Genomic DNA, 20502 nt, shown 5'->3' on the forward strand with positions numbered 1-20502 from the left:
AACTACATCTTGCTAAAAGATACAATAGACCAACAGACAGTGAAGTGATATCAATACTAAACATTTGCACCAAACAGTATAGCATCTAAATTTTTAAAGAAGTTAAATGAGTTACAGGAAGAAATAGTAAAACTCTACTAGTGAGGGACTTCAATTTTGCCCTCTCAGAACTAGATAAATGTAATCGAAAAATAAACAAAAAAGAAGGTAAAGAGGTAAATGGAATTTTGGAAAAATTAGATATGATAAGACCTCTGGACAAAATTCAATGGGAATAGAAAGAAATATACCTTTTTCTCAGTGGAACATAGAATCTAAACAAAAACTGACCATGTATTAGGGCATAAAAACTTCACAACCAAATGCAGAAAAACAGAAATGTTAAATACATTCTTTTCAGATCATAATGCAATAAAAATTAGATTCAATAAAGGGCCATGGAAAGATAGTTTTAAAATCATTTGGAAACTAAACAAGATAATCCTAAAGAATGAGTGGGTCAAAGAATAAATCATGGATACAATCAATAATTTCATTAAAGAAAATGACAACAATGAGACAACATACCAAAATTTATGGGATGCAGCCAAAACAGTACTTAAGGGGGAAACTTGTATCTCTAAATGCTTACATCAATAAAATAGAGAAAGAACAGATCAATGAATTGGGCATGCAACTAAAAAAAAAACTAGAAAAAGAACAAATTTAAAATGCACAATTAAACACCAAATTAGAAATCCTGAAAAATCAAGGACAGATTAATAAAATTGAAACCAAAAAAAAATCATTGAATTGATAAACAAAACTAGAAGCTAGTTCTATGGGAAAAAATCAATAAAATGGATGAACCATTTGATTTCAAAAAGGAAAGAAAAAAACCAAATTACCGGTATCAAAAATGAAAAGAGTGAACTCACCATAAATCATGATGAAACTAAAGCAATTATTAGGAGCTATTTTGCCCAACGATATGCCAATAAATCTGGCTAAGTGAAACGAATAACTATTTACGAACATATAAATTGCTCAGACTAACAGAAGAGGAAATAGAATATTTAAATAACCCCATCTTAGAAAAAGAAATTAAACAAGCCATCAATGTACTCCCTAAGAAAAAATCCCCAGGGCCAGATGGATTCACAAGTGAATTCTCCCAAACATTTAAAGAATAATTAATCCCAATACTATATAAACTATTTGGAAAAATAGGCAAAGAAGGAGTCCCACTAAATTCCTTTTATAACATAAATATGGTGCTGATACTTAAACCAAGAAGAGTCAAAACAGAAAGAAAACTGTAGCCCAATTTCCCTAATGAATATCTAAGCACAATTTTTAAATAAAATACTAGCAAGAACATTACAGCAATATATTACAAGGATCATACACTATGACTAAGTGGAATTTGTACCAGGAACGCAGAACTAGTTCAATATTAGGAAAACTATCAGCATAATTGACCATATAGATTAAAAAAAAAAGACAACAGCAAAAAATTATATGATTATCTCAATAAATGCAGAAAAAGTTTTGACAAAATATAACACCCATTCCTATTAAAACACTAGAGAGTGAGAAAAGAAAAACATTAGGGAACATAGGAATAAATGGAGCTTTCCTTAAATAAAACCATTATTTATAATGCAATAAGCTAGAAGCCTTCCCAATAAGATCAGAGGTGAAGTAAGGATGCCCATTCTCACTACTATTATTCAATATTGTCCCAGAAATGTTAGCTATAACAATAAGAGAAGAAAAAAGAAATTGAAGGAATTAGAACAGGCAATGAGGAAACAAAACTATCATTCTTTGCATATGATATGATAATATACTTAGAGAATCAAATTAATTGAAATAATTAACAACTTTAGCAAAGTTGCAGGATATAAAATAGTCACATAAATCATCAGCATTTGTATACAGTACCAGCTAAGTATAGCAGCAAGAGATACAAAGAGAAATTTAGATCAACTCTGAGTGACTTAGCTATTCTCAGCAATACAATGATCCAAGACAATTCCAAAGGACTCATGATGAAAAATGCTATCCACCTCCAGAGAAAGAAATGATGAATTCTGAATACAGATCAAAGCATACTATTTTTCATTTTATTTTTTTCATATTTTTGGTCTGTTTTCTTTCATAACATGACTAATATGGGAATATGTTTTGCATGATTGCACATGGATAACCTGTATCAAATTACCTACTGTCTCTAAGAGGAGGGAAGGAAAGGAAGGAGGTAGAGAAGCTGGAACTCAAAATTTTGAAAAATGAATGCTAAAAATTGTTTTTGCATGCAATTGGAAAAAAATATTATTTTAAAAACAATGCTATTTCTTTCATAATTAGATCAAAGATTTCCTTATGTGAATCCATTTGGCATCTCAATGTAGATAAAAACTTATATAATCCTATTTAAATAACTGTTCTTTTTCTGCCACCTCACATGTTCTTGGTCATAGAAATTTTAGGTCAAATGTTTTCTATATCAGAGCTCCATGCCACAAAAATATCCCCTGTGCACACACCTCCTATCACTTAGGTACACAAGATTAACTAGGACAAAAGAGTAATAGTGTAAAGGTTTCTGTCACAGAGAACAACAGCCTTTTCTCTCCTTTTCTCATACATGGCATTCCTACTCACCAAAGTCTTAATAGCAACTGAGAGAAATAGTAATTGCCTTAGATACCCTAAAGGTCATCTGGTCCAATCCAGAAACAAAGCATAAGTTCCTTCTATAATATTGTATACATGCAGTGATCCATCTATTGATCCATCTATGATCTACATGATCAGTAAGGTCATCCACTATCTCAGGAAGCAGTCTTTGGACAGTTTTAATTGTTAGGAAGTCCTTCCATATAATGGATAAAAATTTACCTCCCTTGTAACCCTTCTACCTACTTGTCCTACTTCTTCTTCTGGGACCATATGGAATAAGACTAATCCCCATTCCATATGATAATCCCTCAAGTATTTGTGAGGTGGCTATTGTAGTAGGTATCACCCCCATTTTACAGATTAGAAAACTGAAACTCGGTTACTAACTTAACATTCAACATCTAAAAAAGTGGCAGAATTCTCAATTCTCTGATTCTAGTCCAATATACTTTATGCTATATTAACTCAATTTAATTCAACAAACATTTATTAAGCTTCTACTATGTACTAGGCTTCTACTATGTGCCAGACAGGCCCTAGGGATACAAAAGCAACAATAAAACAGTACTTGTATTCAAAGAGTTTAAACTTTACTATATTAATACTCTTCAAGATACAGATCACAACTACTTTAGACAGTACCATATTTTCTCTAAATTATAGAACATTAACATAATGTAATAAAATTATCATAATTATGATCTTTGTGTGTAATCCTTATTAGTACTAAGGTCCCAGGTTCCCAATGCTGGCTCAAAATTGGTCAGCAAATATTCTATAACCCAAAAGTACAGTGCCCATAGTGGATTTCAAGGAAAGAGTACTTCCTTTGCAAGAACATGAATCAATCAATCACAAGGATTAATTAAGTACCCCAGCACTGTGCTAGCTGCTGGGGATACAAAGTTGAAAGTGAATCCCTACACTTAAGGAATTATATCAGAGGAGGCAAACATACACACATGCAGGGGTAATATAGGTTATATAGAACTTGGGAAGATATTCTTTGGCAAGGTAAAATGTGAAATGTCTAGTTAACAGTATTTCAAAACTCTATGATGCCCTGATGAGGCTTAAAATATTAACCTCATAACTAATCACAGCTATAGTTATAAGTTAAGTTACTGACTGCTGTTCTAATCATTCTATTAATGCACGCTATGATTCTTCTAGGTTTAACATTGCTTTCTATGTAGGAATAAATTACCTATCTGTGTATCTCTTTTACTTTCTCTCTTGGGGATATCCAGTCACAACCCATGACTATTTCCATAATTCGCAACTTCCTCCAAAATAATTGTATAGGAGTTAATTAGCAAAACAAAAAATGTGAGAATGAGATACCTGTCATAATTAGAGGTTGGGCTTGAGATGAAACCCAGGCAAAACCATAATGGCTGGGTAAAGGACGGGGAGAGGTGAGTGTCACCAGCCCTGGTCAAATCAACCAAGCAGAACCTCTGCTTAATATGGAGCCCTCATCTGATTTTTGAGGGGTTGACTAAAACCGTGAGTAGTTAATCCCTTTTGGGAGTCCCATTCTTATTTAGAGATCATCTGACTTTATTTTCTTTCTTTTTGAACTAATTCTGCTTGTCCTATTATTCATTGAGGTGAATTCTATTTATATTGCCCTTTGAATTGGCAGGGATCCCTAGAGAAATTTTGGCATGTCCTATGTAAGGACTCCTGGAGATGTTTTGTCCAGACCTCCATTTAGATTATTCTATGTACTAAAGGGAATCATGGGACAATTTTCATCCAGAACAGGTTAGTTTCTCACCTCCTAGAATTAGATAGGTATTTATAGAAGCAATACAAAATAGATAATAAGGTAATTTGGAAAAGGAGAAATAAGGCACTAGTTGCTAGAGTAGAAGTTCTTAATCTATAGTCTGTGAATTTGTTTTTTAAAATATTTTTATAACTGAATTTCACTATAGGTTTTGCTAATTGGTTTCCCTTGTAATATTGTATAATTTATTTTATGCTTTTAAAAACATTATTCTGAGAAAGGGTATGTACATGGACTTTATGAGATAGCCACAGGGATTCATGATACAAACAGGTTTAAGAACTAAGGTTTAAGCTAGAGGAATTAGAAAAGGCTTCATGTAGAAGGTAATAGTTGAGTTGAGCTTTAAAGAAAACTAGGGATTCCAGAAGGCAGGGATTAAGAGGGAGTTATTCATCCCAGGTAGGGGGGGACAGCCAGCCAGTGCAAAGTCAGAAGGACAAGAGATATGGTATTGTGTTTGAGGTACAGTAAAAAGGCTAATTTGGTTTGACTACAGACTTAGTGAAGGGGAGTAATGCATAATAAAGCTGGAAAGGTAAGTTGGAGTCAAGTTGTGAAGAGTTTATGAATTCCAAGCAAAGGAGTTTACATTTGATTCTAGAAGTAATAGGGAACCACTAAAGAGAACAGGAGAGGGAGAAGATGAAACCTGAGCTCTAACAAAATTACTTTGGCAGTTTGGGGAAGCTTAATTAAAGAGGGAAGAGACTTGAGGTAGGGCGATGAATTAGGAAACTACTGGAATAGTCCAGATTAAAAGTGATGAGAGCTACTCTTCCCCTTGACCCGTCCTAGGTAATCATTTAAAATGGTGAGGTACTCTCTTGATCCAGAGAACCCCACAAAATCATGCAAGTCAAGGGGATCAAATCTCCGGGTCCACTTCAAGAACACCTGTGAAACAGCCCAAGCTATCAAGGGAATGCATATCTGAAAAGCTACCAAGTATTTGAAAGATGTCACATTGAAGAAACAAATGTGTTCCCTTCAGGCGATATAATGGTGGAGTTGGCAGGTATGCCCAGGCTAAGCAGTGGGGTTGGACACAGGGTCATTAGCCCAAAAAGAGTGTTGAATTCTTGCTGCATATGCTTAAAAATGCAGAGAGTAACGCAGAACTGAAGGGTTTGGCTGTGGATTCTTTTGTCATTGAGCACATCCAGGTTAACAAGCCTCCCAAAATTTGATGGCATACTTACAAGGTTCATGGTCGAATCAACCTGATTTGGTTTAGGGGTTCAGGGGTCCTGGGACCCCAAAATCACAACATGCAAGTCCTGTTGGTAAGAATTCAACCCAAGGTTTCTCTCAGCTAAAGAAAAGGTTTATTACAACATCCATCATATTGGGCAGACTCTAAAGGAGTCAGAACATAGGTGAGCAGTGGCTAGATTTTAAGAATCAGAGCCATGGCTAGATTATAAGAATCTAAGCAGTGGCTAGATTTTAGGATTCTGAGCATCTTAATGGAGAAAAGGTGGACTTTATATACAGAAAGCCTGTGGGAGGGATCTAGGAGTGGCCAAGTACTTTGAGGTGATGGGAGGAGGGGCCTAAGAAGATCTGGATGGGAGTGGCTAGTAAACTGTGGTGAACAGAACTCCTGGGACCTGGACAATGGATCCTAGCTAGGATTAAGGGTGGGAAATGGCCAGGAGCCATAGGGAGGTAAAACAATGGAGGGGAGATTGGGTGTAGCCACAGTGAAAGGCCAGTTGATGGGATTATAGCCTCAGGTGAACACCAGGTGAATGCCCATCAAACCCATACATGAGTTCTCCTTGCCATGTTGAGATGATACTTACTGAAAAGGAACAAATCCTTCCTAAACCAGAAAAAGAGGTTGCTCAAAAGAAAAAGATATCTGGGAAGAAACTAAAGAAACAAAAGCTTATGGCATGGGAGTAAATATGACATTAGAAAGCAAATAAAAGTGAAATGAAAACATTTGTTACAGTAAATATTTTTGAAGTAAAAAAAAAAAAGCGATGAGAGCCTGAACCAGGGTGGTGGCTGGGTGAGTGGAGAAAAGAATATAAGTGAGAGATATTGTGAAGGTGGAAAGGACACTTGGCACCTGATTGAATAAGTGGGATGAGGAACGAAAACTCTGAGGTCAAAAATCTGAGTGTGAGAGATGATCTCTCAGAAGTGAAGCCTCCTCAGGGGATCAATGGTTCTTGTTAATATTTCTTGATTGAAACCCTCCTCTGCTCAAACCCTGTTTTTTTAAATGCTCAGCAGAAAGAAAAGCTCTGCCCCAAACCTGAACTGGTTGCCCTTTGAAAAGCTTCCCACGTTTTCTTGTCTCTGGGATAAGGGGGAAGGGAGTTAGGGAGGGGAAATTACAGTAAATTTTGGTTTCCTAGGAATTACCTGACTCATGAGAATTCGGCCCTAAACCTCCTTCTGATCACCACACCACTGCTGTGTCAGCATTAGGTATACTAAATAAGGACATGTATGTTTGGATTGGCTATACCCTGTTTCCTTGTTGTCTTTGAATTTTTGTAAGCCCGCCTCCCCACTAATGGGATAGGAAGACTTTTCGAACTAAGAATGTAAACCCACCTCTCAACCAATGGGAGTAAGGGATAGTGGTAAGTGGAGGTTTGTTTGCATTAGGGTATATAATCTCATTTCACTTTCTGTGCCTTGCCTCTCTCCTCCTGGAAGTGTACCAGAGGAGCAGACGCCACTTCTCTCGAGATTGTAATAAAAAGTAACTTTTGCTTCCGCCTTGAGAAGTCTCTGAGTTTAATTTGGGTTAGGGTCACTGTCCCACACATCTATAAAATACGAAATGGTTCAACTGGATGACTTCTAAGGTGACTTCCAGCTTTAAATTTATGATCCTGTAATGGGGGACTGGCCAATAAGCTGGGCCTTATAGAGTATTCAGCTGGTTTCTTCAGTATTTTACGATTTTCAGGAATGAAATGTCACTAAGAAATGTATTTGAAAGGTATGGCATTCCTATTTGAGGTGGGACTAGTGGCCAGATTGCCATTCACTAACATATATGATCATTCACACTATCTCTTTCTCTCCCTCCTTGGCAGCCATGTATGAACAGTCACCAATCCTTTTGGGTTTGGGGAGTATACTCCTCATATCTCTCATACGAAATCCTTACACAAACTAAGTTTGGACCCATCTGGTTTAAGTCCCGGCCATCTTCTCTCAATGTTTATTCTCCCAAATATTGGGAAGGAGTGAAAAATAAAAATATTAGATAAAGATACAAACAAAGCTTGAGACAGAAGTGCAAATTATTAGGCAAACCAAATGCAACTACCAGAGACCAAACACCCGGTGTATATTTCCAAAGCAAACTTCCCTATTCAGATCATAAGTTCCCCAAAGATTATTTTCCTAAACCAATAAACCTTAGACCCAGATACCTGGCTGGCTGAACAGATGCTGAGTTGAATTGAAGCCTTTTGTTTAAGAAATGAAGTACTGAGGGGCAGCTAGGTGGAACTGGCCCTGAAGTCAGGAGAACCTGAGTTCAAATCTGGCCTCAGACCAAACACTTGACACTTACTAGCTGTGTGACCCTGGGCAAGTCACTTAACCCCAATTGCCTTAAAAAAATAATAAAAACAAGAATTGAAGTACTGAGCCTCATTGATCAGGGATAATATAAGTGAGGAAAAGTATGAGTTTCAGTTTTGAGCCTGGAAAAGCGGTCAGTGTAGACTGTGACAGAAAAGCTCCGTGTATCTTATGACCTATTCCTTAAGTTTTAGCAAGAGTGGGGTTGGGATGAAAGGGTATTTTATCACTAGCAGTAATGGCTGAAAAGTTAGTGTCCTAAGAGATAGGCAGTCAATTTTGCCATCACATGATAGTTGTAATGTATTAAACTAAACATCTTATATATTTGAGCCTCAAGACAACTATGGAAAAGATGGAGAGAGATGGATTGGGTGATAAAATAATCAAATTTGTTTAGACCTGTACAGATGAGCTGACTCAAAGAGATGTTAATAGTTAAATGACAATTTTGCAAGTGGTCTGCCACAGAATAATCAAGATGCATTTGGCCCTGTGCCATTTAACAATTTTATCAATGACCTGATTAAAGATATAGATTATATGTACATCATATCTGAAGATGACAAAAGTAGGAGAGATAGCTAATGTATTAGATGACAGAGTCAGGATCCAAAACCTTCTTGACAGGCTAGAACATTGAGGCAAATCTGGTAAGGTGAAATTCAATATGGATAAGTGTAAGGTCTTGCATTTGGATACAGAAAATAAACCTTGCAAATATAGAAGAGGTGTGATTAGACAACAGTTGTTCTGAAAAAGATCTGGGGGTTTTAGTGGTCTGCAAGCCCAATATGGATCAGCATTGTGATTTCAAAGCCAAAAAAACACAACTAATGTGACATTGGGGAGAGAGGCAAAGCTAGTTTTGCTTGACTATATGCATTCTTATAAGGTGTTTTTTTTTCTCCAGCTAGGGGAGGCGGAAGAAAGAAAATAGATTTTTGTTCATTGAGAAAATAAAATTAAGATTTTTAAAATAAGGTGTGTAGCTTCCAGGAACACAGAAATAATAGTCCTTCTGTACTTTGCCCTTGTCAGACCACTTCTTGAATATTATGTTCAGTTCTAGATACAAAGAGGGACATTAATAAGATGGAGAGTATCCAGAAGAGAGAAACCATGATGGACTCAAGGGCCCTGAGTCCATGTCAAATGAGGATTGTTTGAAGGAATCATGTTTAGCCCTAGAAAAGATAAGATTTGAGGGGAACATTATTTCTATCTTCAAGGCTGACAGATGGAAGATTAGACTTGTTCTGTTTGTTACCAGAGGGCAGAACCAGAAGCCAGTGGATGTTGCAAAGAGGACAATTGAGGCTTGATTTTAGGAAAAACTTCCTAATAAATAAAGGCATCTAAATTGGCTTCCTTGAGAAGGAAGGTCCTCCTTTCTCTAGAGAGAGTCAAGAAAAGAGAGCCATTTATCAAGGATGTGGTGAGTGGGCATTTCTTATGGGCATAGAATACACATGGCTGATGAGGTATCCATAATAACTATCAGTTCTCCAACTTTGTAATTGCATAACTCCCTTTCTTTTCATATACTGTGCAAAATTAGCCATTGAGACAGTCTGAGTGACCCCCATGTTTTAACCTTGCTCAACCCTTGGGTACTCATCCAACCTGCAGTAGAGGTCAAGGTCCATTTAGGATGAATCCCCTCTCCTGAGGACTACTCCTAAGTGAAGGCTAATGTAATGGGGAGGAGCTAAGGTGACACTAATCCCACCTCTTCATTGAAAGATCTACCAATAAAGAGTGTCTTACCCTTAATATAAAAAATTATTTTACTCCTGTCTTTAAAAGTAGATTGCAGCAGTTGGAATTTGGCCTGTCCCATTTCAACTGCTTGATACCTTGGTGTGCTAGTCGGCTCCTAGTGTCTTATTTCTTGAGTTTGCCTTCAATTGACCAGGGCAAGACTTGAACCAGAATTTTCTTTACACAATTTTGGTGACCATCAAGGGATCCTTCACTCCCATGGCTATCACTGGGTGAGCCCACCAGCCAACAGTGCAGCGAACACTCAAATTTTTGTCTGATTGTGGGTTGGAGTGGACTTTCTCAGTGGTTAGTCAGCTATCAAGTGGTTAGAGAATTAAATTTCCTAAATTCAAGAAGGATAAGGAGAACGAGGTCCCAAACAAAAATTTTGAGTCTTTCTCATTTGTGCCCAAAGAAGAGGAGCACAGAAGAGGCGGGGTGAGGAATGGTCTTATCGAGCAGGAGAGTATTGCCAAAAGGCAAGAGGGTACTAGTATTCATATAGGACTGGGAAGGAGCAGGTCTCCTGTTGACTCCCACTTAGACAAGCTGTTAAAAGCCTGGGACTATTTTCCTGGGACAAGAAAAGCCTGCCAGTTTATATCTGCACCTCAAAGGGCAGAGCTCAGTTTGGATAATTGTGGAAACAAATTTGGCCAGATAAATATGGGATCTTTGATTATTACCAGCTGTACATGTTAAAAACTAGACTTGAAAAACTAGAGCCAAGGAGGAAAAAAAAAAAGATACCATGGCCTGCTTAAGAAACCACTTTTACAGGGAATAATCAGAGAAGAAGGAAGTAAAGATTTGGCCTGCCCCAGGAAAGAGGTGGATGAAGGCTGAGAGGTAGGCTGTATAGGGCTTCTGCTTCAGAAGTTCTTTAGTGTGTACAAGGTCTTTTTACCTTAGAGAACTTTGGAGGGGAACACCTCATCACCCACAAGAAAAAAAAAACTGCTGTGAGACACCCTCCTCCCCAGAAAGGGAGCTTACAAGGGTGGAGTCTAAAAATAGCTCCCCCAGCTGTGGGCAATATTAAGCAGGGAATCTCACTGACTTTTGATTAGGCTTTCAGTGGGAGATAAGGAGAAAACATTTTGAGATTTCTTCCTTTCTGTCTTCACAACCCTGGCCAGATAGGAGATTACAGAGATAAAGATAGACAAGAAAAGGAAGGAAATCTTTTCCCCAGTTTGTTGAAATTTATGACATTACAAAATTAATTGGAGACTAAAAATTGTAACTGAAATGTACTATCTTCACTACAAATTTCCAAATTATGATAATTGCTAAAACACTTAAGTGGATGTTGGAGGTTTGCAGCTAGGAATAAGATTAGTTGCAAACAGCATGCAACTTTCTCTCCTGCCTGGAAGGTGATAGATGTATTTGTTCAAGTAGAAGTTGATTTTACCTACTTAGAAAATAAGCAGAACTGAGGCTAGTGTGAAATGATTCAATGAAATTCAATTGTTTAGTAGCAAAGTCATCTAAATTGAAATAGGGTAAGCAGTGAAATGTTAGACTAGAATGTGATTAAGAAATAAGATGAGATGGATTTAAGAAAATAGTGTAGGTAAACAGAAATGAGACATCAATGTAAAAGGAAGGGTTAATTTCAAAGTTGGTAGGCTTTAATCAAAGTGCATTGGAGAGATATAAAAGGAAAAAGAAGAGAAAAAGTTTAAAAAGAGGTTTGAGAAGGCTTTACAAGCATAAAGAAAGTCAGCATTCCTTAAAAGAGTTTACTTTCTAATGAGGGAGACAATGAACGTAAATGAGTATATAGAGGATATAGACAGTTTAGATGCAATGCAGCCTTAGAGTCAGGTAGCTAGGTGGCTCAGTGGATAGAGTGCTGGGCCTGAAGTTGAAAAGACTTATCTTCCTGAGTTCAAATCTGACAGCAGGTACCTACTAGCTGTGTGGCCCTGGGTGAGTCACTTAACTCTGCCTCAGTCTGCTCATCTGTAAAATAAACTGGAAAAGGAAATGGCAAACTACTCCAGTATCTTTGCCAAGAAGACCCCAAATGGGGTCAGGAAGAGCCAGATAGGACTGAACTACAAGCCTTAGAGTCAACAAGCATTTATTGAGTCAACAAGCATTTGTTAAACACTTAGAACATGCCAGGCGCTGTGCTAATCATAGGGGATATATATACAAGCAAAGAAAAAGCCAGTCTGCCTTCAAAGGGCTTGCATTCTAATGAAGGAAGACAACACATAAGAGGAAGCTGAAAATAAGGTTGAGGGAGGTACCAAGGTAGTGAAGTCCAGAGAGTCAAAAGCAGAGTTGGCAAGGGAATGAAAGATGGCCAGCTGGGGCCTCCCCCAAAATGGAGGCCCAGAAGGAACTCACCCCTAGAGGAAAGGGACCATAGAAGCAGAAGGAGAAGGCAGTTGAAGTATGGGGGCAAAGTCTGGAGATTGAAGCCTGCTTGATTCTTGACAAAGATACTGGAGTGGTTTGCCATTTCCTTCTCTAACTCATTTTACATGCGAGGAATTTGACACAAACAGGGTTAAGTGACTTGCCCAGAGTCACACAACTAGTAAGTGAAGATGAACTCAGGAAGATGAGCCTTCCTGACTCCAGGCCTGGTACTCTATCCACTGTACCACCTAGCTGCCCTTTTCCTATGTAGCTCTATGAAAATGGATTTCTACTTAGTTTGGGATTTTTTACTATGAGACAATTCCCTGCCTAAGCCTCTAGATTGAATTCTTGGGGGTACTCCTCTCCCATTCAAGCTTATTTAAGACAATGCCTTCCCTCTCCATCCCACTCCTGGTGTCTTCTTTCCCTCCTGGCCTATGGATTACCACTAATCTCAGCCACAAGTCTTCTCTCACTTCTTAGTCTGCATTGCAAAAGGTGGAGAGGACCTCACAACCCACAACCCTACTGTATCTGAGGCTTATTTTTTATTCTTATTTCTAATGGGTCATACCCCATATACCCCCCAACAGAAGTCCTTGTCATGATCACCACAAAGAAAGAGACCAATTTAGCCAGTTAATGCTTTTTGTATGAACACTCAGTTCCACCTCAGAAGCCAGTCAAAAGCTTCTTCTTCACCACACAGTAAGAGACATAAACTAAGCACAGAACACCTGTATGTGTTCTGAAAGGGAGAGCCAGGTCCCTCTATTCTATGTCATCACAAACTTCCAGAAGCAAGAACCAAATCTGTATAGTTGATGGCATCAAGCAAAGAATGTTGCCTATGCTTCTGAGAACTGGGACCCCATTAGACTTCTCTATGTGTCCTATTCCAAGAATCCTCATTGACCAAGATTGCTTTGGATGTAATGTGCCCATATTCTTCCCATTCTACACCAGTACCTATTGCTCTTACCTCTCTCTACCCTGTCCAATATCTGGCATCTCAGGGATTACTTCACAAATCCCAGGGATTTCTATAGGGACAGAAATGTCTACATTACTCCTCCAGAGAACTTAGTTGTGCTTTTTTTTAATTTAAAAAAATCATAATAGACAAGAATAGATAGATTCAAACATATTTGAATAAAGAGATTTTACAGGTAGGTCACTCAGTAGATTGAATGTCAGACCTGAGCTCAAATCTGGCCTCAGATACTTACTAACTATGTGACCCTGAGGAAATCATTTAACCTCTGTCTGCTTTGATTTCCTCATCTGTAAAATGGGGATGATAATAATAGAACCTACCTCCCACGGTTTGTTGTGAGGATGAAATGAGATAATATTTGTAAATCACTTTGCAAAACTTAAAACTCTATAATTGCTACCGATAGTTATTATTATTTACAGAAAAAAGCACTGCTTCTAGAATAAAAAAGAGAAGCCATAGGGAAAGGGGGTCTGAATGTTTGCCAGAAATATTTCTGACAAGAATCTGACCTTCAGAATTTACAAGAAATGTATACAAATTTATTAGCATAACTTTTGTCCTAAGTAATAACCCCCAAAATATTCAAATTATCTAATGAGCAAAAATGCAAATTAAAACACCTGAGATTCCATCTTGTTTCTGTTTCACTGACAGTGATAGTTCCTTTTTCTCCTTCCAAGCCATACTTGCTTCCTAAAGCATGCTAATGTACAATGTCCCTCAGAATGGAACAGAGCAAGTTTCATCTAGAGTTCCTGGATCAGAAGAGGGCGGTATCAACCTTTATGTTTAGAAGTAAACCAGGTACAACTCCCCAGACAAACTTTGCTCTTCCTATGCCTTCTTACTCCCACTTCCTGTCTTCCTAAAGTCTTGCCTTCACCCACCTTTTCATCTCACTACTGGACTTTACTCAAAACTTGCTGCTATTGTATGCTTAGTCAGTGCCCTGACTTCCAGATGCCTTCCAATCCATACACTCCTTAGTACCTTCCCAGGCCATTGTCCTTTCTGGCTTCACTTTCTTTCCTTCTGCTTCTTGATCCTATAATTAACCAGTTTAACTCTACTTTATCCTCTACTATCTTATCTCTTGTCTCCTTGTCCAGCTGCTTCTTGTATTTTGCCAAACTACAATCCTGAATTATTTCCCACTATCTGCCTCCTCAGTTCCTACTCACTTGCTACTAAGTGGAGTTGTAGAAAGATTCATTGTGCTGAGTGGGTTGACTCTACTGTGTAAGGGTAGTGGTTAAAGTTAGTCACTGAGTCTGATACTTCAGTAAGGTTTTATATCTCTTGTTCTAAGTTATTAATTCTCCTACCAAGTCTTTCATCCAGAACTCTCATTTCTTTTCCAATACTTTCCTCTAGTGCAGTAATATCAAACTTAAATAGGAATTGATCCCTGAAGCCACATACTGACTCAGAAAATTACAAATTGACATTATATTGTACTGTACTTTTGTTTATTTTATTAAACATTACCCAATTACAAAACTTATTCAGTTTTACAGGCAGAACATTTGACACCTCTACCTAGAAGTGTCATTTCATTTATAATTTCGTTTTTAAACTCTTTTAAAAGTTCTTCTTTCATTTTTTCAAGGAATTCTAGTTGAACTTGTGGCCAAGTTACATTTTCTCTTTGAGGCTAAGCTTATAGATGTTTGGGAGTTATTCTTTTCTTCTGAATTTGTCTTTTGGGTATCCCTGGCTTCATGATAACTCTTTATTGTCAGTGTCTTATTTTATTTCCTCGTTCTTCTAGCCTTACTTCCTGATATGGGACCTTGTGTTAGGGCAAGGCTCTGCATACTTCTGGAGAGAGTACTGGGGCTTGATCTGTATTGTGTGGGGTCCTGTACTTCAAGGATCTCAGGGATGGCTCAGTCTGGGAAGCTGCAAACTTTCAGCAAGCTCTGGTTGCTGATGTTCTGGTCTGAGCTTTCAGATTCCCAACCCTGGCTTGGCAACACAACTGTAGACTTCCACCTTGTTGGAGCTCCCATAGACAATTGCTGGCTCCAAACTTGGCAGGTTCAGTGTGACAAATGTGTAGCCTTATCTATGGTCAACTCAAGTCCAGTCAACAAGCATTTATTAAGTGCCTACTATATGCCTGGAACTATTCTGCATACTGAGAATACAAAGAAAGACAAAAGACAGTCCCTGCTCTCTATGAGCTCACAGTCTAATGGGGACGATAACATGCAAACAGTTCTGTTCAAAAAGATAGATAAATACCCAATTTGTCATAAACGTATTTACATATATGATATTTTAAACTGTTAAAGATTGTTGTTTCATTTCTTCTATGTATCTATTTATCAGTCTCTCCCACTCTCTTCAAACGTGATAAATTGGAAATAATCAACAAAGGGAAATTACTAGCATTAAAAGTACACAGTCCAGGCTACTAGTTCACAGGTGCTCAGATTCCTTAAAAGTCTGGCCAAAAAGGCAGAACTTTAATAAGCCTTGTCTTTGGCTAAAAGAAGGCTTGGGTCAAATTCTTTCAGGCAGGACCCAAATGTCGTGATCTTAGGGTTCCAGCACCCCTAACCTCTAGACCTCATCATTTCCATTAAGATTCTGAGATTCCTAAAATCTAGCCACTGCTCTGATTCTTATAATCTAGCCACTGCTCAGATTTTCACAATCTAGCCAATAGCTCACAGGTACTAAGATTCCTTAAGAGTCTAGCTAATATGGTGAATCTTCAATAAACCTTGTTTTTGGCTGAAAAAAAATAAAAGAGTACACAGTCCAGAGTGTCTACCCTTGTTACTTTTACAGGATGAATCAAACAAGCTGATCCCTGGTCCATAGTTGCCTACTTGGTTACTTACCTATGAGGTAAATTTGAAGTCTTGGGCTGGAAAAACAGCTCACTGTGTTCTCTCCTTGGATTTTACAATCCCTACTTGGTCTGAAGTTCTGGGAGAGAGTTGAACTGTTTGAATCTTTGTTGTTTTGATTCAATTAAGTCAATCAATTTATCATCTCACTCCTCCCACCATGAAGAAACTAACAAGATGCTGTGCCCTGATACCTTTGTCAAATAAGAAAACACCTATTGAATCAATCAATGTAATATAAAAGTTAATTTGACTATAAAATAGCTAAATAGAACTGGGGCATAGAGGACCACAAAGATTGAGAGAACACAATTGCCTGGGACTTGAGCTAATGACAGATTACACAATACCTCCTTCCCCCAAAGGTACTGGAGAACCCTGGGAAAGTGGTAGAATGTATGCTCCCTGGCCTTCAGGTATTGGAGGCCAGGATAGTAATTGCTACAGATAACTTTGGAAAAAGCAGTTTCAGTTGAATGATGAGGTTGAAAGCAAGGTTGGAAACCAGTTGTAAAGGAATGATAAATTGTGAGAGGAGAGTAAATGGAAGCAACAAGTATAGATAGGTTGTTCTAAGAGTTTGGCTATGAAAGGGAGGAGACATCTAGGATGATAGCTATGCTTAGTATGCTAAGATCTTATGAGAATTTCTAAAGGATTGGGGAGATGTGAACACATTTGTAGGTGTCAGGGAAGAAACCATAGGAAGACACCTAATATTAAATATTAGATAAATAGGCAGGTAGATAGGTAAATGAACAATATTACCTGGACTTCTGATGATGTGCAAAATAATCAGGGGCTTTCTGCTGGTGAAGATGGGAGATGATGGGACTAAGCTATACTTATACAGCAGCAATCATCGTTTGAGTGATCATTTGATCAACCATTTGATTCTAGGAAAGTATGTTGAGGAGGTCTAGGAGAGTTGAGAATATAGCCTGATGAAGAATGAAGACATAACTGGCATTGGTGCCACACTTATAAGAGAGATTCTGAGAGGAACCAGCAAATCAAAGGGAGAGTCTGTGGGACAGAGGGTGCTACTAATGTGTTAGTGTGTGAAATCCAGGGATGGAGGAAGCTTTCAGGATGAAGAGGTTTTGGGAGCATTATAAAGAAAGCCTGGAACAGTAAAGAGTACAATCTGGAGAGGAGAAAAATACTTTAAATGCTTTTTTAGGTAACTTAGAATAGAATACAAGATAGAAAAGAAAAAAATGAGGCTTAATGAGCAGATATTCTCACCTCCCATCTCTCACCCTATAGCTACCCAAACTTGCAGAAAACATTTGTAGGGTGTCCTTTCAGTGCTGCTCTCTACACTCACTTATCACCATAAGTTAGTTGAACAGGAAAAACAAGCACTTTAAAGAGTACTCTCCCAGCATTCTTCTTCAGCACTGGATGCCAGCACAAACACCTGCAGCAATGGAGGGGAGGAGACAGCTCATCCAGGTTTGATCCCAGTAGCCTCAGAGCCTGAAAGATGTCTAATCTCACCATATTTTCTGTGAAACTTTAAAATCTTGCAACTGTGTCTTCTCAGGATAGAAACTCCAGCTGAGAATCAGATTAAATGAAGCTTCCTTTGTACCTTTTTCTGTTACCCCACAGGTATATTTTAGGGGGCTTGGGACAGCTAGGTGGCACAGCAGATAGAGCCCTAGGCCTAGAGTCAGGAAGACTCATCTTCCTGAGTTTAAATCTGGCCTCAGACACTTCCTAGCTGTGTGACCCTGGGCAAGTCACTTAATCCTGGTTGTCTCAGTTTCTTCATCTGTAAAATGAGCTGGAGAAGGAAATGGCAAACCATTCTAGTATCTCTGACAAGACAACCTCAAATGAGATGATGAAGAGTTAATTGGACATGACTGAAAACGACTGAACAACAACAAATTCTGTTTGACCAAGTAGAATGTTAACTCCAAACTGTGTTTGATCACGAAAAAAAAAATTTCCCTTGTTTTTCTGTAAATGTTAATTCAAAATGTCTTGTGTTAAAAACATATGGGTGGGGGGAACAGCTAGGTGGCACAGCCTTAAAGTCAGGAGGACCTTAATCCCAATTGCCTAAAAAGCAAAAACACAAAAACAAAAACATATCTAGGGAGCTGAAGGGACTCTATTGGTCAGGACATCTCTCTCTCAAGAAGGACAATGCTTGAATTTAGATTAATGTTAAATTAATTTTAAAAATTGTAATAGATTTGTGCCTAAAAGACAGAGTACAGTATTAATCTTTCTTAGCCAACATTCATATGCTGGCTCTGTGATTCTGGGAAATTCATTTAACCTCTCAGCGCCCCAAGCAACTTTCTAAGATTTTAAATAATGACCTTCAAAATGTTCAAGGAAGGTTCTCCCTCGGAAGGCCCTACTCAGGGGCCTACTGGAGTCAGTTTACTGCAGAGCCGGTTGTTACATTTTCAAGGTAAACATTTACACCTGTGGAAATTAGAAAATTTACAAATCAGGGCTTGATTAGTCATTTTATTGACTATTTAGACCAAAGGTGGGGAACTTGTGGCCTTGAGGCCTGGTCTAGACTCAAGACAGTGATTGAGAAAGTGTTAATAATGCAGATTAAATTTAAATGTGTGGTTTTTGTTTAGTTGGTTTTGTTTTATTTTTTTTGCAGAGGTGAAATACTGATGAAATCCCAGGTCTAGTCCAAAGTATTTTTGTATCTACTTGTTGCTTACCCCAAGTAGAATATAAGTTCCTGGATAGCAGGGACTGTTTTCATTTTTGTCATAAACTTATATAAATTTCCAAAATGGACTGGCAAGTAAATGGTTAGCAGGAAGGAAAGGTTCAGTAAGTAGAGTTTACCAGAGGAAGTGACACTCACAACAAATGTCTCTAGCCAAATGGATGGGTGTCTGGTATGTAATGAGTAAATAAATTTTGAATTGAGTTGAATTGAACTGAATGTTAACTGTTCCGAGTCCTAAAAGTGTTGAGGTTTAGAAGTTTAGGGGTACTGGGACTCCAAAATAGCAACACACAGGTCCTATCCAAATGAATTCAACCCAAGCCTTCTTTCAGCCAAAGACAAAGTTTATTAAAGATCTACCATATTGGCTAGACTCTTAAGGAATCTGAACATTTGTGACGCTCATATTGACAAGTGGGCTAGAGTGAATCTTAGCACCTTAAAGGTGGCCAAGATGGACCTTATGTACAGAAAGACTGTGGGAGGGATCTAGGAGTGGCCAAGTAGTCTGAGTATACTGAGATTACTGTGATCCTCTAGGAAGGATCTGGAAGGAAGTGGCCAGTAAGCTGGGGTGACCATGAGGTAACAGAGAAGGACAGGAGAAATGCCAGGGACCTAGACCACAAGTCCAAGGGAGAAAGGTGGCAAGGTAACAGACAATGAAGGGCTGGGTGGGTCAGAGGTAACAGAATTGGGATATCGAGCCTAGTCACAATGAAAGGCAAGTTGAGTGGATTATAGCCTCAGGCAAATGCTAGAGACATCCTTGATCAAGTGGGAAAATTCAAGGAGTTCAAGGTGGGGGTTTCCAGAGCCTGTACCCCCCTCAAACAATTCTTCTGGGATAAGGGGCAAAGGTCTTGGCTTGGGCCCATACCCAATCAGAAGTAAGCTGGACCAGAGCTCTCAACTTGTACCCACAGGCTTCAGGTGGGAAAAGTAGAGAGATCACTCCCTTCCCCCATCCATTTGACTGGATACATTTGTGGTGTGTGGCACTTCCCTTTCTAAGTCTCATCCCTGTTCCTTCCATTCTTTCATCATCCCCTCCCATCCTATTGATGCACTGACTGCTGGCAGCCCTTTTTGGAAATTTCCATAAGACAACCAACAGGAGAAATCCTCTTAGCCATTCCATTGCCAATCTTTCCCATTGCTACCCTGATGGCTAGCCTGCTGCTTCTGGCCATCAACTTCCACCTGATGGGTCCCCAGGCTATCAGAGCATCTCAAACTGTGAGTATCACTGAAAGCTTGGGGTAGCTTCTTTCTTCCAGGGTTGCCCTTGGCCTGAGGAGAAAAGGAGGATCTGGAAAGGATGGCATACTCTGTGGAAGCAGATTGTGAGGAAAGAGTATTTTATGTGCTTTGTCAAGAGGGAAATAGGGTTTGGGTAGGTAGAGGATGAAAAAAAAGGTTACTTGAGAAGAAGTAGCGTCTAAGCAGAGACCAGGTTTGGTGTAGGATTCCCAGACATCCTATTTGTCTGTCTGTCTACCTATCCATCTGTCTGTTGTCTGTCTATATATCTATATCTACTTGTAGATAAAGAGGTTTGACCTACATTTTAGATACTGTCTCCTTTTCTATTGTATTGAGAGAGAAATAAAATATCACATGAAGCTTTCACAGATTTAGAACTGGTAGGGACCTAAGAGATAAATCATCTAATCCTACCCACTCATTTTACATATGAGGAAATTGGCCAAGAGAAATTAAATGGCTTATCCAAGGTTACTCACCTTAG

Source organism: Phascolarctos cinereus, unplaced genomic scaffold, assembly GCF_003287225.1.
Source record: "Phascolarctos cinereus isolate Bilbo 61053 unplaced genomic scaffold, phaCin_HiC Scaffold_2;HRSCAF=192, whole genome shotgun sequence".
Lineage (NCBI taxonomy): Eukaryota > Metazoa > Chordata > Mammalia > Diprotodontia > Phascolarctidae > Phascolarctos > Phascolarctos cinereus.